This window comes from Ambystoma mexicanum, chromosome 11 (genome assembly GCF_040938575.1).
Source record: "Ambystoma mexicanum isolate Mex_15411 chromosome 11, UKY_AmexF1_1, whole genome shotgun sequence".
Lineage (NCBI taxonomy): Eukaryota > Metazoa > Chordata > Amphibia > Caudata > Ambystomatidae > Ambystoma > Ambystoma mexicanum.
In genome coordinates, this window is record NC_090934.1 from 1,194,761,338 (window position 1) to 1,194,780,026 (window position 18,689).

The 18,689-nt window shown below is 51.3% G+C and overlaps 1 protein-coding gene across 1 annotated transcript in view; it reads left to right on the forward strand.

Moving 5' to 3' along the window:
• Positions 1–18,689, forward strand: part of LOC138505118 (mucin-3A-like) — a 1,277,237-nt gene that overhangs the window by 823,353 nt on the left and 435,195 nt on the right. The gene's annotated exons all lie outside the window — the stretch shown is intronic.

The window sequence follows — 18,689 nt, forward strand, 5'->3', positions numbered from 1 at the left end:
CGCCTTGAGGAAAGAGCTCACCTGACTTTGTGAGGAAAACATCATCCAACCCATTGAGAGTTCCGAGTGGCTCGCACCAATTGTCCTTGTCGGCAAACCAGACAATTCGATAAGGATGTGTGTTGACCTATGTGACTTGAACAAGAACATATGGGTGGACAGACACCCTCTCCCTAACATATCAGAACTCCTCGCAACCATGAAACCGGCCAAATACTTCAGCACCCTCGACCTCTCGTCGGCATACCATCAGATTGCATTGGAGGAGAACTCAAAAAATCTCACTTCCTTTGACACCTCTGGGGGCATTCATGTTTAACAGGATGCCTTTTGGCCTCGCATCAGCCGCAGCTGTTTTCCAACGGTTAATGTCGCACCTGTTTGGAGGTCTCGATGGTGTCCACTGTTTTCAGGACGACATACTCATATCTGCCGAAAACGAAAGAGAACATGATGCCAAGCTCATGTGTGTCCTCCAAGTAATTAAAAAAAGTGGACTCACCTTCAAATTGGAAAAGTGCAACATAAAATGCAGTCAAGTATCCTATCTTGGCCACTCCATAAACGCCGAGGGAATCAGCCCCAAGAAAAAACTCATGGATGTCATAATAAACATCGCCGAACCAGAAAATAAGGATCAGCTCAGGAGTTTTCTCGGCATGACCGAATATTACGCAGTTTGTAAACGACTATGCCAACAAGACAAAACACATGAGAAACCTCTTAAAGAAAGCCACCAAGTTTGTATGGTCCTCGGAATGTAAGAAGGTCAAGTGCGACATTAATAAGACTCCTGCTCTAGCAATGTTCGACTGTAAGGCAAAGACCATCATCTCCATCGATGATAGCAAATATGGACTTGGTGGTGTCCTGGAACAACAACAAAAGGGAAACATTGTGACCATTGCCTTTGCCTCAAGAGTCTTGCGAGGTGCAGAACTAAATTATTCAACGATTGAGAGAGAAGCCCTGGGGGTGAAGTGGATTTTACAACATTTCAGGAACTTAATATGGGGCTTACCTATACTACTCAAAACTGATCACAAACCATTAGTAAACATCCTTCAATCTAAAACACCACACCTCATTTCGCCAAGAATCGGGCGTTGGTTTCTCGATATCATGCAGTACAACCTCCAAGTCTGCTACACTCCCGGTTCATGAAATGGAGTAGCCGATTGCCTCTCCAGACTCTCTACCAACCAGGAAGAAGAGACCGATCAACCTCAGGAAGACATTATAGCTACTATCAATCCTGCCATTTCCAAAGAAGATTGGCTAAACATCACCAACAATGACACAGAACAAGAAATGAGAAAAGCCATAATTGACTGGATCAAACCAAACCACATCCTAACAGACTTCATACCGTTCAAGGATGAAATAAGTATGAATGAAAAACACATATTCAGAGGAGACAAACTGATTCCACCCGTAATGCTCAGAGAGAAACTCCTTGAGCTAGCCCATAAAGGTCATTTGGGAAGAAGCTTGAAGAAAAATAGACTGAGGAGCAATTACTGGTGGCCGCACATGTGGAAAGAAGCAGAAGAAACTGTAAAAATTTGCGTCGCATGTGCCTCGAGCGACAAATCAAAAATTGTAAGGAAGACCCCTCTCCAAATCATAGAACCACCCAAGGAGGTCTGGTCAAAAGTTGCTATAGACATTATGGGCCCCTTCGAGAACATTGAAAGTGAGAAAATATACATACTAGTGCTCGTAGATTATACCTCGAAGTGGACTGAATGGGGAATAGCTGAAACAAACGTCTCATCCAAGAAAGTAACACAATTCCTGACAGAAATATTCAACAGAGAAGGGGATCCCAAGGAACTGGTCTCAGACAACGGATCCCAGTTTATATCGTCTGAGTTTCAAGAATTCCTCAAGCACAGATGTATCAAACACTTAACATCCCTATACCATCCTATATCAAACGGATTGGTGGAGAGGATGAACAGACTTGTAAAGAGCATAATACAGCTGGCCATCGCCAACACTCTCCCATGGAGAGAAACCCTCAAAGAAGCCTTGTGTGCGTACAGAACACCACCACACACCACCACTAACATCGAGCCATTTACCCTGATGCGTGGTAGAGCCGTAACCAATCGTCTAAAACCAGCTTGGATATTCATGAATGGATAAAATCCGGAAGAGGATAACTGAGAAACGGACAAAATACAAAACACATTACGACTCCAAAAATGCAGTAAAAGAAATGCGAGTGCAAGCAGGAGACTGGGTCTGCGTCAAAGAACCAAAAAAAACATCCAAGTCCGAAAGTAAGTTCAGACCCCCACAGAAGGTCATCCAATGTCACGGTAAATCCGTCACACTCGATGATGGGAAGAAGTGGTCAGGAGACGACATAGTAAAGATAACAATGGATGTTCACAGACCGAGTACCTCCAAGCACGCACCATTTGGAAATCCGTCAGTCAATTCCTCCTTCCACGGGAGCATCTCAAAATAGCCAACGTGAAGACAATAGCTCCCACATGGACACTGAGAAAACCCTCAACAGCAGACTATCGAAGAGGAATCGGAAGATCATACAAAACTTCAACCAAGACTTCTTATATTATTAACCGCTTCCATATGTAATACCCCGACCCCTTTCCTTTCTCTCCACCCCCCTTCCCCCCATCCTGTTTTCCTAGCAGCAGAGATGTTATGTAATGTTTATTCTAGCTCGTGGAACTCCGCTTCCACGAGCCCAGTGTTCTAGCCCCTATCCCCACCCAACATTCCTACCTTCCCGTTCTGTTGCTCTGATCCGACCTCTGGGGGCCGCTGACTAAAACTCCTCAACTCACCGTGCGCCTCGCCTCTTTATTACAGTGCTCCCCAACTACAGCTCGCTCTCTGTCCCCTGATGACGCCCCCACTCTCCCCTCACCTGGCAGTGACTTGCAAGGTCCCGCTCCAAACCCCGCACTCCTTGGGCTGGGCGCATGGGGGCGTCGGTACTAAGGCTTGCCCCCGCCGAGAACCATTTTTGTAAAATGGCGCGTGAGCCCGGCCGAGATACCATTCTGGTATCTCCGCATGTCAAGACTCTAGGGGTCTACCTTGACGCCGAACTCAACTTGTGAAAACGGTTGCCTCATCCGCGGCATACTCCACTAAATTCATTAACCTTTCCAGGAAGTTCCTTACCCCAAACCAACTGCCTTACTCTAGCCATAGCCATCATCAGCAGCAAACTAGACTATTGGAATGCGATGCTTGCAGGGACCTCATCCAAAAACCCCAATAAGCTACAGCTGATCCTAAACAACACCATCGGAGCAGTGTGGGGCCTCAAACGATCTGATCACATTTGCTTAACCGGGCGCGAAGCACACTGGCTTCCTATCAAGGCTCGCATTGAATTTAAAATCCTATCCATCACTCATCGGTGCATCCACAACACCGCCCGCACTACCTCACGCACTGCATCACCAAAAAGTTCAGTCTATACAACCTGTGTTCCTCCGCCACCTCTCTAACCACCCCTATATTCACCAGAAATAAAGCAGGCTGATCAAGCTTCACCCTCATCGCGCCTGCATTGTGGAATGACCTCCCTCCCTCTAACAGAATTGGACCTTGCTACCCGACCGACCATAAACAAGTCAAAACTGTTCTGTTCAACAAATTTGCTTGATTCTTTGTACCAGTTGTTAACAACACTTTCATGCCATGTAACCATGTACCTACCCATGTACTTTTGCTTATGTAATCAAGCGCAGTGATAACCCAAGGTCTTGGGCGCTAACAAATAAAATAAATGGTGCTTACATGACTGTTCAGCCGAGATATCAAATGTTCTGGCCTCAAATGTAGACCTCAGACAACTTGTTCTAATAGCCTGGTGATCATGTGAGACTACCCTTGTTTTAATCCACAGTTATAGATTTCCAAAATCAGTCCTGGTGGGAAAGTTTTGGGAGGCCATACTGGTAAACTGGGAAGGCACTGAGTGGTTAGCCAAAACCCAATCAAGGTAGGTGCACAAGCAGTTAATGCTTAGTCTCAAAGTGTGAAAGTTGTCTAGGGCTAATAGTCCACACAGAGCAAGACTTAATAATTAAAGTTAGACAGTGTATCAAAAATAGTTATTAGGCCTTTAGTTACATACTAAACATATTACATGTATATGCAAGTATTGTCAACCAAACCATATATTATATTTATATAGCTAAACCAAATTGGAGAATAAAGATGTTTACGAATTAGATACCCGTGTTTAAAAGGAGAGTACTTGGATGTAAGCTAATAGGTAGAAATAGGCTGTCCTTGTGCTTATTCCTGACTATCCTATGAAGTCCAACCTTAAGCTGATATGGGGCCCTGTGCCCAAAGGTCACAAGTTCCAATGTATAGGTTCTTCAGGTAAGGTATTTCAGAAATGTGGGCTGTGGTGGTGCTTAGAAATTCGTTTGAAATAATACAAGTATTTACCTCAAATCTGGTAAGTACCCCACACTATACTACTCCTAAAGCGAAATCCATAGAAAGGATCCTTGGTCCAGGATCAATGACCAGAGAACTTACGAAAGCTCCCAAGACATGGATACTCAAGCAGGGTTCAAGACTTGTTCCCACTGGTCTAAGGGTCTAAACACCAAAAAGGGTCCAAGCACCTTCTCCCTCCCACACGCCAACCCCCTGCCACCCTTGGCCTGCCATCCTCTCTCAGCCTTTCTCTTCTATCACATCGGACGAGGTCACTAGGGTTGTCCGCTCTGTGAAAGTCTCCTCCGAACAGGTCTCCCCTTGTTCTTCATGAACTATTAAGGACCACATCGGCTCTCTTGCCCCTGCACTTGCTGACTTCTGCAGTCAGTCTCTTGCTGTTGGGTTTTTTCCCCTCCTCTCTCAAGCATGCTCTTATGCGCCTCCTAGTGCAGCAAAAGACATCTGCTGACCCCTCATGTCCGGCCAACTACTGCCCCATTTCTATCACTCCCTTTTTCGGGAAACTCCTGGAGAAGCTGGTCTTCCCCCCCCTCATCCCAATTGACCCAGCATACTGAGCTCATTGTTTGCCTTCACTACCATCAATCTGGATTCCAAGCATCCAGAGGCACGGAAACTGCTCTTCTGAGCACCGGTGAAGAATTGCTTGCATCTCTTGACTCCACTCCTGCTGGTTCTCATTCTACTTGATCTCTCCTCTGCTTTCGATATGGTCAACCACTCCATCGTAAAACAACTCCACAATACCCTTGGTATCTCGAACGGGCACTGGACTGGCTGACCTCTTTCTTCACTGACTTCCCTTCTCAGGTTGTCCTGGACCTTTTCCTCTGCCACCTCGATCTCCACCTGTGGCATCCTCCAGGGCTCCAACTTTTCTCCCTGGCCCTTTAACATCTATGTCACTCACTTGCTCACCTTAATTCCACTTTCTCCCCGCATTTCTAGTGTTATGCTGATGACACCCAGCTTTTTTTCAAACTTCTTTTGATCCTCTCCTTGCCTCCTCTACCGTTCCTGACTGCCTATCTGCAATCTAGACCTGGTGTGCCTCCAATGATCTCTGCCTCTGCTACCTATTTTCCCCCCTTGACTCTGGCCACCTGCTATGTACTCCACCCCTTTTCCTTCATCTGAAGCCAGAAACCTTGGAGTCCTCCTCGCTCTCTTTCCACCCTCACATCCTGGAATTTGCCAAGAAGGCCCATTTTCAACTCCACCTCCTTAGAGGTATCCTTCCTTTCCTCACTTTTCCCCAGACACTCAATGTCTTTAGAGCTCTGGTACTGTACAGTCGGAGTACTGCCACAGCCTCTTCCCTCTTCCTCTCTCCGCCCACTCCAGCTTATCCAGAATAGGGCTACAAGACTTGTTTCTATAACATGCTTGACTTTACAACAGGGAGAACGAGCATTGCATGTACATTCCATGCATAACATCAGCAGCAAAAGATCAGGCTGTGCGGCTGTTCAGTGAACAAAGAGGATCCTGTGTACATTACAGCGCAAAGGTAAGTATAAAAAAGAGCACCTACATAAATGACACGGTCAGTGCCCAGGGGATGGCATGCTGTCACTTTCTCCAGCATGGGGTCTGGCATGGATTCACATGCTCATGAATATTCCCCGTCGTCATACTGCCCCCAGCCAATGACTGCCCTCTCCCTAAGGCCCGCCTCTGGCAGCCATCCTCAGATTATTACCGCACGTTCAAGTGTTGGGAGTCCTCGTGCTGTAGCTCTCGAGCTTTTGCTGCGTTTTCACGCTTTTTCAGGAGATTTTTCTCATTTTTCGGTTAAAAAGAGCCTCAAGCTCCACCGTTTCTACATCCGATCAACGGGGACCCGTTTCGGAGTTTTGTACGCCCCTCAAGGGGTGAAGATTTCGTCGAGTTACGCTTTTGGAGGATTCCAGAAGTTCCAAGGCCTACCCCGGACATGGCCCAGGAGAAAGGAAGCTCAACGCCCGGGAAGCTGTTCAGGACCTGCCCTGGATGCCAGCTTCAGAATGTGTTCGAGGACGAGCATTCGTTATGCCTCTACTGTCTCCATGAGGACAAAGACACACGTGGAGAAGAACTGTGCGTTTTGTGGGAACATGTCGGAGCGGACCATGAAGGATCACCACCTCCGTCTCGCCAAGTGGCTGGAAGGTAAGAGCCCGTCAGGCGAGAAGAAGTCTGGCCGGTCTTCTAAGTCCTGTGTGGGTGCACCGGCGACGGGGGCCCAACAAAAGGCCAAGCACCGCGAGTCCGCAGGCACCGGGAGCGCCGAACGGTCGGGCTCCTTGGCTGCCAGGCAGAGCGCATCCTCCCCGGCGCCATCAACCACGAGCCAACGCTCTGGCTCGGGTAAGAGGAAGTCCGAGAACCCGGCGAAGCTTCTGGAGAGGCCCCGGTCGATCTCGAAGATTCCGGCAGAGGGGGAGCGAGGCTCGGACCCTCCCCCCAAGGTGAAGGCCCCAGGCGTGCAGAAGGTGACGATGGCCTTAATTCACCCTGCTAAGACCTTGATTGAGGATGTCGCAGTGGCCCTGGCTCAGCCTTTGGAGGCTACGCCAGTGAAGGCGACCTCAGGGTCCAGAGTCTCCCTGCCACCGCTGAGGGGGGAGTCTTTCAAGCCCATCAAGAAGACCCCCATGAAGTCCCCGTTGGAAAAGGAGGGGAAGGGGCAGGTGGCCATCGTGGATACGGACACAACCTCTGAAGAAGAGTTCATCGAAGTCGTGGAGGAGGCCCAGCCTATCGGGAGGGATTCCAACGAGGGCGACGACAAGAGCGACTGTCGCCGACGAGGTTCCTCAAGAGCCCTCGCGCCCGTCGTTTCCGGTGCCGCAGGACACTTCGGCGGCCATTTTGTCAGCAATTCAGTCCTTATGCTCGGAGATAAGGACAAGGTTGCCCCTCCCCCCAACGGAGGTACCTGAGCCAGACCCGACGGGGGAACGGTTCGGAGCCGGGAACCTTCGGAAAGTCCACCGCATAAGAAGAGGACGATGCATCCTCCGCCACCTCTCCCGCCTCTCTGGCCCGCTCTGCCGTCCCCCCCGTCAACTACCCACGGGGATGATACAAGCACGGACACGGCTATGACAGGTACAGATGACGACGGAGGCGACGAAGGGACGTGTCCCCCGTTGCCCCCTGCTCGGGCGTCCCCACCCGACGAGATTGGATCATTCCATGCCATGATTTCCAGGGCATCCGAGCGCTTCCAGCTCTGCCCCGAAACGAAGAAAAAGGAAGGGTTCCTTTACCAACGGTGCAAGGCTAAAAGGAAGACGGTCCTCGCCGTACCACTTCTGGATGACATCTGGGATGAGGGGCTCTCCCTCAAGAACCCTGCCACGGAGCCTGCAAAGAGGGACCGGTATGAGCAGAAGTACCGGGTCCCCGAAGCTGCCCCCTTGTGCCTTCGGGCACAACCTACCCCGGATTTGGTCGTCTCAGCAGCGGCAAAGAAGAAAGCTGGGGGGGCACAGCCTCGACATCAACTTCCCCGCCGGACGGCGAGGGCAGGAAGCTGGACACGATGGGATGACGGGTCATCTCATCCGCAGCGACGACTATCAAGGCAGCCAACGCCCTGGCTATCGTAGCCCGCTACGACAGGGAGTTGTGGTTCAAAATCGCCCCTCTATTGGACTTCCGGACGCCAAAAGGGCTGAGGCCCTTGAAATCTTACACGAAGGTGAGATTGCTTCGGACCACGCCATCACGGTGGCAACGGACATCGCCGACACCGGTTTCCGTCAGTTGGGCAATGGCGTTTGACTGAGACGATGAGGATGGCTCAAGGCGACTGATTTCCGCCAGGACGTACAAACCAAAGTTTTGGACATGCCCTTCGACGGGAACAACCTGTTTGGAAAGGCGGTTGATGAGTCCCTTCAGGCTATCAAGACAGACACAGAGACTGCCCAGGCACTGGGAGTGCTCCAACAACGACGGCCGTCTTTTCGGAGCGCCGGAGGCAAAGTGCCTCCAAGGGATCCGGCAGTGGCTCCTCGACGTACCGCCAAGCGGCAAGATCTTCATCTCAGGAGGCCTACAGGTGACGCGGCAAGTCAGGTGGTGCCCGTCGTCGACAGGGAGGTCAAGGAGGCAAGGCGGCCTCCAAACAAGATGGAACCGACCGTGGGGTCGGGCCCCCGCTGAAGCACCCCGGTGGGAGGCCGGCTGACGAGGTTCGTCAGCGTGTGGGAGTCCATCTCCACCGACCGTTGGGTGCTGGACGCCCTGGCCCAAGGGCACGCCCTCGAGTTCCAGAAGAAGTTCCCTCGCGTTCCACCCGTTGCCAGGAAGGAAAATCACATCCCTCAATTACTGTTGGAAGTAAGGGCGATGCTCAAGAAAGGTGCCATCGAGCTCGTCCCAAAGAGGCTTCGGGGGTCCGGAGTTTACTCAAGGTACTTCCTCGTAAAGAAGACAGGAGGATGGCGTCCCATCCTGGACCTGCGACGACTGAACAAGTACATCAAGGCACAGAGGTTCCGGATGGTCACCCTCCAGCAAGTGCTGGGACAGCTGGAGGGGGGCGATTTCCTGTCGTCGTTGGACTTGGAGGATGCGTACTTCCACATCCCCATTCTAAAAAGACACCGAAAGTTCCTCAGGTTCGTGGTCCAAGGGCGGCACTACCAGTTCAAGGCCCTCCCGTTCGGATTGAAGTCGGCACCCAGGTTGTTCACCAAGTCCCTTGCACTGGTGGATCCCCCGCAGGCGAGCTGCGCCGCCACGTCTACCCCTACCTGGATGACTGGCTCACCCGGGCAAAGACAAGAGAGCTCGCCGTGGAGCACACTGCGAAGACCGTCCAGCTGCTCACGGACCTGGGGTTCTCCATCAACTTTCCAAAATCCCACCTGGTCTCGTCGCAAGTCGCCCTGTTTCTGGGAGCCAAGCTCGACACAGTGGCGCGGCTGGCCTCGCCGTCGGAGGAAAGGACCAGGACCATCCTGGGCAAGGTGCAGCGTCTGCTGGCCACGGACATGGCCAGGGTAAGATCTATTAAGTCCCTCCTCGGGATGATGTCCTCCTGTGTTTATCTGGTGCGCCTTTGCAGACTTCGGATGCGCCCCTTACAAGAGTTCCTCGATGCCCGCTGGGTCCAGTTGACGGGCAGCTTCGAGGACAGGATCCCACTCAGCGAGACGTTCCGCCAGGTGATCCTGTGGTAGGGTACCCGCTCTCATCTGTCGCTGGGCACGGACTTTCAGACCCCAGCTCACCAGGTGACTGTGACGACGGATGCCTCCCTGGAAGGTTGGGGAGCGCACTCCGGAGATCTTCACGCGAGAGGCCTTTGGCTCCCGGAGGAGAAGTCTCTCCACATCAACATCTTGGAGCTGTGCGCAGTGTTCTGGGCCCTCGGGTCTTTTCTTCCGTCCCTCAAGGGCAAGGTGTTGAGGATCTTCACCGACAACACCACCACGATGTTCTACATCAGGAAGCAGGGCAGAACCAGATCCCCTGCCCTATCCAAGGAAGCCCAGGATCTGTGGCATTGGGCCGTCGCCCAAGGGATGTTTCTTGTGCCTTTTCATCTGGCAGGAATAAAAAACACCATTGCCGACTCACTCAGCAGAGAGCTGCGCTCGTGCCACGAGTCGGAACTATGCCAGGATCAAGTGGATCGGCTCTTCCGATGATGGGGCGAACCCCAGATAGATCTCTTCGCGACGAACTCCAAGTGCCGGAGGTTCGCCAGCAGGTTCCCCCAGCCGAGGAGCATGGGCGATGCTTTCTCGTTCCCCTGGGACGGCCTATTTCTTTATGCGTTCCGTCTGTTGCCGTTGCTGCTCCGGCTCATCAACCAGCTCAAGGGGTCCCGGTGCAGGATGATCCTCTTCACACCGGCGTGGCCGAGACCGATCTGGTTCCCGGACCTTCTGGACTTGTCAGCGTCCACACCAGTCAAGCTGCTGTCGGACGCAGATCTTCTCTCTAGAGAAGGAGGCACCATTCTTCATCACAACCCAGAGTCGCTGAACCTGCAGGCCTGGCTCCTGCAGCACTAGAGTTTGGAGGGTATGACATCCCAGCCCACTGCAGAGAGGTTCTTGCAAAGGCCAGGGCGTCCCCAACTCTCAAGTGCTACGGACATAAATGGAAGAGGTTCTCTGTCTGGTGCCGTGCACAGAAGATTAACCCTCTGCGGATTACGACCCCTCAAGTATTGCCGTACCTACTGTCATTGGCCAAGGCTGGACTAGCTCACAATACATCTGGCCGCCATCTCACGATACACCAGAACTACAGGACGGGCGTCCTTGTGGTCTCATCGGCTGTTGAAGGAATTTATGAAAGGATTGTTCCGATCATTCCCGCCGGTGAAGGCCCCTGCCCCGGCGTGGGAGCTCAACGTGGTGCTGACCAGGCTCATGGGGGCCCCATTTGAGCCTATGCATTCGGCACCATTGAAGTTTCTGTCGTGGAAGACAGCATTTCTCGTGGCCATCACCTCCGCACGACGAGTGGGAGAGATCCAGGCCCTATCTTGCAAGCCACCATACTTGACTTTTCATGACACTAGGGTGTTGCTTAGGACGCACCCCTCCTTCATGCCCAAGGTGCCTTCGGACTTCCACCTCAACGACCCCTTGGTGTTGCCAGTTTTCTTCCTGTCGCCTTTGTCGCCGGCTGAGAGGACTCTGCACTCGCTGGACGTAGCTAGAGCGCTGAAGTTCTACGTGGACCGCACAAAGAGTTTTCGGAAGACATCACAGCTGTTTGTAAACTTTGGAAATGTGAAACAAGGGAAGGCTCTCTCGAAGGCTTCCATTTCCAAATGGCTCTCCGGCTGCATCACGCACTGTCACCGGTTGGCAAACCGACCGCTGCCCGGCCGTCCGAGAGCCCACTCGACCAGAGCGATCACTGCTACCACGGCGTTCCTATCTGGTGTGCCCCTGCTCGACATCTGCAGGGCTGCGATGTGGAGGTCAACGCACACCTTCACGAGATTCTACTGCGTCGATCGGGACTCCAGGGAGGAGTCCAGGGTCGGCCAAGCAGTGCTGTGCAACCTGTTCTCTTAAGGTGAGCTTGGTGAGGAGGTAAGAGATGCTTAATGTTGAGTTTTTTGTATTGCTTAATGTTGAGCCTGTTGCCACCTCCCGTGGTTGTGCATGTGTATACTGCTATGTATTCTTATATTCATGAGCATGTGAATCCATGCCAGACCCCATGCTGGAGAAGGAACAAGTTACTTACCTGTAACTGTTGTTCTCCAGCATGGGTCTGGCATGGATTCACATGCGAACCCTCCCGCCTAGCCCTCTGCGGCTCTTCACTTGCTCATACTGCCACTTTACGTGCTACCAAATCTGAGGATGGCTGCCAGAGACGGGGCTTAGGAAGAGGGCAGTCATTGGCTGGGGGCAGTATGACCCAGAGACCAGTGATTGGTTACTACTAAGAAAGACAGATCAGAAACGAAATTGATACTGATTTTTTCTATGCTGAGGATTCCCGGCCTGACGACGGGGAATATTCATGAGCATGTGAATCCATGCCAGACCCATGCTGGAGAACAGTTACAGGTAAGTAACTTGTTCCATCACCCCCATCCTCAACAGTCAGTGAGTGCAGATAGGAGCGAAAAGGGACCCAAATGTTCCTAGGTTTACTCGCGGCTGGCTGCGCAGTGGACTAAAATCAGAGGCCCAAGTGACAGCCTGAAGCCACTAGTCAAAGGTAGGGGACCACAGGGTGCAACCAGAGCCACAATATGCAGCAGACCACAAGTAACCTACAGAGACAAGCCAGCTTCCTGAGGTTAAGGACGGTTTGGGGGGAACTTGTGAAACAAACAAGTCCTTGGGGTCGGTGTAACAGTGCAGTCCAGTATCAGTTATACAGCATCACAAACTCCTTCCCAGAAGGCAGAGATTTTTAGGCAGGCCCAGAACATGTGAATATAACCAGCATTGACAGTTCTACATCTAGGGCACTCAGATGGCCGATAAATTGACATACGGTACAACCTAGCTTGGGTGTAGTGGTATCTGGCGGGGGGGAGGGGTTTGGGGAAGGTGGGTGGGCGGTCACGGGTAGGTAGTTCCACAGTGGAGTCACCATGGGATGGATGGGGGGTGTCCACCTGTTTCCAGAGTCTGTGCCATTCTGTCATCGTGACCCCGATCGGGTTGGTTGGCTCCAGTTGAAAACTCGAGGAGGGTAGAAACAACAAGTGAAATAAAGGTTCCTGGCCACCAGGCACTTCAGTTTGATGTGAGGCGAAGATCCGCCAGGTTCAAACCAGAACGTGGCAAAGTGGGCTTGAGCAGCAATCCCTTAACGTTTAAAATTAGGGGCAGCGAACACTCCCTGTGCAAATGGGGTAGCCAACGTGTCCAGCTTCAGAACGCTCCAGAGTGCCACAGGAAACTATTGATCGCTCGAGTGAATGATTTAAAGAATTCGACTTGGCCAAAGCGGGACGTTTTGGAATCTATACAGAATTTGTGTGAGTACCACCGTTTTGAGTAGTGTCACCATCCCGGCCAGCGTGATCTGTAGTTTAGCCCGGCTGTCAGTCTTTCAGGCAAGAAAAGTGAGGTCATTTCCATAGTTGTGGTCATATAATGATGTGCAGTGATGCGTGACTACTACCCCAAGGTACTTAATCTCTGAGACCAATTGAACCCCTGAAGGTCCCGGGGAGGTTTAAGGTGGTGTCAGTCAGCGGGAACAGTATGGATTTTGTACAGTTAACTTTTAACCCGTAGCGATCAACAAAGAGGATAATGTCATTTCTTTTCGGTGCTAGGTTCTCCTCAGGGGAGCAGATATGAAGGAATGCATCAGCCGCATAAAATGAGATGATCTCTGGGTCCCCTGATAAGTCTTATACCCCTATGTGCATGTCCCTGACAAATCCTGTCTGCCAGAGGCTCGGTGGCTAACACAAATATCAGGGGGGTGAAGGGGCAACCTTGTCTGGTGCCACTGGCTATCTCAAACTGGGTGGAGCACTGATCTTCAGTGCAGACCCTAGCGACAGGGGATGTATATCGTAGTTTCACCCAGCACATGAAGCGGGGGCAAAAATTGCATTTCTCTAGCACCAACCACAGAAACCTCCAGGAGACCAAATCAAATGCCTTCTGCATGTCCAATGTAGCTGCTACAGCCTGCATCTCCAGATCAATTCGGGCCAGGATACAAAACAAGCGACGAAGGTTAAGAGGGGTGAAACGCCCTGGGATAAATCCTGACTGTTCAGGCTCAATAAACATATATGGAGCTAACCGGAGGGCAAACGCCATGGCAAATATTTTGACGTCAGTTAAGAAGGGAAAGGGGCCAGTATGAACAGCATTGCGTGGCAGGCTTGTCGGGTTTCAGCAATACAGAGATAACCATCTCGCGGAGTGTGGGAGTAGTTTACCGACCACGCACATCTCCTTGCACACGGCCATCAGCTGTGATACCAGGCACCCCTTGTAGCACTTACACAATTCAGTAGTGAGCCCATCGGTCCCGGGAGCCCTCCTAGGCAATAGTGAGTCTATTCTCCGTTGTCATTGGGCGTTCAAGAATCTCCCTAGTCTCTGCAGATAGCACGAGGGCAGAAGACTGTCGAGAAAGGATTCGATATCTGCCGGAGGGGAGATGTCCATGTTGGCATAGAGCGTTTTGTAGAAAGAGCAAAACTCCTTATTAATTTCTTGACCTGAGAGGGCAAGTGTACCGTCCGCTCTCTATGGCCGGAATATGGGGAGCATCCCCCACTCCTGCCGGATCAATCTGGCCAATAGTTGGCCGGGGCATCCCCCCCACTGTACTGCCTGGGGGACATCCAGGAACTTGCGTTCCCAATGTGCCTGGGCATGGAAGTAATCCAATGCGCCCCTATCTCGCCGAACGTAGCAGCGGATGGAGATGAGGCATGTTGTGCTCCCAGTCCGGCCAGTAGAAGCTTGCTCTCCACAATAGACTTACGGATCATTCTGAGGATCCCTAACTCTTTCACCAAGACGATTTTTGCGAATGTAGACTTTTAAGTCTCCCAAAGAGTGGCCTGAGTTTCCACCGTCCCAGTATTGAACTCAAAGTAGTTGTCCATACTGGTCCCCAGAGCGGATTCAAACTTCTGGATCTAACAAAGCGTTTGGTTTCAGTCTCCAGGAGCATGCCACCCCTCCACCCTCACCACACCTCAGTGAGACAATGCCCAGGGAGTGATCTGAAAAGTTCCTAGGTAGGATGGACATCTGCCCTATAAATCTAATGAGTATGTCAGATACTAGCCATCTAGCGATACGAGAATGCGAGTCATGAATCGGGGTATATCGGTCTCCACGTGTCAAGTCAACAACCCTCTGCGAGGCCTGCACCTCTATGATGACCTTAGCTGCTCTGGAAAGCTGGCGTGCTCTTGAACCAGGCCTTTGCAGGTCAGTTTCTACTATGGTGTTAAAATCACCACCCCACAGTATAGGGATAAGGGGGAACCCAGCCAACAAAGAAGAGAGATGGAAGTAAAATTTGGGATAATCAATATTTGGACCATATACATTGAGTAAACCACCTCCCGCCCCAGTAGTGAACCGTACAATAAGACATATCGTCCATGGGGGTCTATATATATCACCTTGTGGGCAAACTTGAGGGATTTATGAACCAGGTTCATTACCCTATGACTTTGGGTGGAGTAGGTGGTGTAATAGTGCTGGGGACCCCATGACCTGGCAAACCTATTGCAGCCTCCAGCCAATGCGTGTCACCTGTAAGAAAAGAACCTTTTAATCTTCTGAAGTTCAACATACAGCTGCAGTTTGCACATCTTAACCGGATATTCCATCTCGTGCATACCATGCTCTCATTCGCCATCTAGTCGGTAGGGATGTATCAATAGGGTCGTGACCCGGTATCGATCAGCCGAAAGCGTAGCCAGGCCAGAAAGGATTGACACATGGTGTAATCGAATTGGAAGTGAGTTTCAACTTGTCCCCACAATTGCAAGCCAAAGCAATTTTTCAAACTTTTGTCCTTCCCCTCAATCCCCACCCAATTAGAGGAGTGAAACCCCAAGAAAACAAATGCAACCCAAAACAATCGCAGCACTGCATGCAGGCTGTGCGCTGGCCAAGAGCGGTGTCCACACTGACGCAGGGTGTAGAGAAACATAATGTGGTGCACATCTCAGCTTTTGTCAGAGACCTTGCAGGGGACTTAAATGAGAACTGTGTGGGCTTCCAACCATTTTGTAAACACAGCTTTGTATCAATAAGGGACAGGAGTGGTTCGTACAAGCGGAGGCCACCTAGGCAGATGGGGAAGGTCATATTTCAAGGAGAATCAGGAAGGGTCCACATAGAACAGTGATGAACATCTGTTAGCTGTGGAAATTCTCCTCAATTAACCTGGAGGCCTCCTCTGGGATAGTAAAAAAGTCTGTCTGTGTGGTCAATTCTCAGCTTTGCTGGGTATAACCTAGAGTATTTAACTCCCAGCTCCCGAAGAATTTTCTTGGCGGCTAGGAAGGATTTGCACTCAAACTCAAAATGGTGTAATCGAATTGGAAGTGAGTTTCAACTTGTCCCCACAATTGCAAGGCAAACAATTTTTCAAACTTTTGTCCTTCCCCTCAATCCCCACCCAATTAGAGGAGTGAAACCCCAAGAAAACTCTGACAAAATCATCAAGGAGAAGTCTGGGTACAGACGGATCCAGGCGGAGCCAAGAAGTAGCTCACCCTTGGCTCTGGCCGCACGTAACAGCGCATCTCTGTCGCAGTAATTTAGAACTCAGGCTATGATAGTTTGGGGGGGGACCTCTCCGGGCTTGGGTTTCGCAGCCAGGGAGCGTTGGCCTGTTCGATTGCGAACTGTGGTGAGAGCTTAGGGGCATCCAGTAGAGAGAGGATGCACTCCACATAATCCTCCATGGGGCCATCGATTTTTCTCTTCAGGAACTCCGATAATGCGCAGTTTATTGCGCCTAGATCTGGACTCCTGGTTCTCGTTTTTTTTACTGACCACCTGGACTTGCCTGGACAGCGTGGCCACCTCAGATCTCAGTGTCGTGATGTCATCCTCCGTCAGGCCAACTCTAGCCTCCACCTCCGTGACCCTGATATCAGTCTTCACCATCCGGGCCTCGATGGAGCTGACTGTCCCGCTCGTATCGTCCAGCTTTGTGTGTAGTGTCGTGAACCTCTCCTGCATATACTCCATCTTTTGGAGTTCTGTGGGTTCAGTTGACGCTGCGGGGGTGGAGGGGGCTGCAGCTTCTGGCTGAAGTTCACCTGGGTTTGGTGTTGACTTGGTAAACATATTAATAGTGCTCCGCTTCCTTCCAGCCCCTTTTGTCATGGCCGCCCAAGGAAATGTGTGAAACTGTGGTATGGCCACTCAATGAGCAGATGGCATTGGTCGGCAGGGGGGGACCAGAGATCAGTCTCGTCCTTCAGTTGACAGAGCGATGGCGCCAAACATTAGAAAGAACAGTTCAATGTGCCAACGGTTTAGATGCACAAAAAGATCTGCATGGGTGTTAAACAGAATCTGGCAGTATGAAGCCCGCTTACAAATGTGGACCCGCAGGGGCGTGGCTTGAGGCTCCGACGATGTGGATGCCTAAGAGCTCTGTGGAATGCCCGGTCTTCCGCCACTATATGCCCCTTAAATAACATATTTTTGGGCTTGGAGAGAGCCTAACTAGCAGCAGAACACTCCAGGATGCTGCAGTCCGACTCGGGGCCGAAATCGGGGCGGGGTAGCCCCCGTTTGCCTGGAGGTGGAGACCCGACCCGGGTCCGGGATGCATTGCCCAAAATGGCGGCTGCAGGGGGACGCAGACCCAGGGCATCGGAATGGGTCACAGCAGCATAAGCAAAATCCACACTGAGCCAGCCTGCCAACGCAGACGACAGCTGCGGAGCGACAAGCCCCCGACAGCTGCAGCAACACCAGTGGAGCGGCCGCCATGACGGCGGGGAAATCCGCTCCTAGGGATAAGCACCGGAGCGCTGCAGGGGCCCAGCAGATTTGGGACCCAGCAGTGAGGGACCTCGAGCAGCGTGTTATACAGAATCCTGTGCAGTGCCCTTGGGGACCCACTACACATAATTATTACCACAAGTGGTAATACAAGTTCACCTTTGGTACAAGCCTGTACTATTATGTTAAAGTGGTGGCAGTAGCGGAGCAGCCAGGCTTATCTCAAGAGTATATGAGCAGTAGCAGAGATTACACAAAGGGACCACCATTACTGTGACTCGAGCAAACACTGCCTCAAGGCTTCAGGTAAAAAATATAAGTACATTTATTTTTAAACCATCTGTAAAACACGGCACTTCTATTATTCAAAACCACATGTAAAATACACTACAACCAACTAATTCTCTTGGTACAGAATAGCTCAAGTTAAGTACCTTCTGTTTTGGCGGACCGGTGTTGTGAAACAAAAGATGTTACCGGGGACACATATGTGATCACTTTTTGACAGCTCGGTCGCACTAAAGAAACGCGTATCCGCGGTAAGAAACGTTACCGGGGCAAAAACACACTTAGCACCTGGGCTAACCAGAGAGAGTTGGGGGCAAAAATCATAAGCAATACTTTTGTCAAGGCAGACAGAATCAGAGAACACTCGCTGACAGAAATACAAAAGTCAATAGGCCGGAGCCAGTGTCAAGTGGAACCGGGTTCCTGTTGTCGAGGATCACAGTCAGTTCAAGATTCAACGTTGCCAGGAGTACTTGGATATTGTCAACATAGGAAGCAAAAGTTATAAGGAGGAGGGGAAGACAAGGGCAAGCCTTGGAGGAGGAGAAAAGGGATTCACCCTAATTCCTCAAGCAGAACAAAGTACCTTATTCAAGGAAGAAGCTGGTGCCACGGCAGTTGTTCCTGTGGTTTCCTGCAGACCCACGGTTCCTGGAGCTTCGGCAAGAAGGATGACGTCGGGAGGGGTCTGCACCACACAGGGATGAATCCAGCAGCAGCGACTGTCAATAAAAGGTGCGCTCCTTTAAAACAGGCAAGGCTCTTCAGGTGGCTATCCGTACCACTACAGCAGTGTGTAGCAATTTTGACCACGAAGAGGATCCTCTGGCTGTGGAAGATGAGCTGGTTGACCCCACCAAGCTCAAGGGAAGAAGACTCCGGACTGGATCTTCTCTGGTCGTTGAAGGGTAGATAGCTCAGGACTGCAGCAGGGCTTCACCTGGACGGGGTAGTTGCAGCAGCAGTCTTATTCTCCGCTTCTCT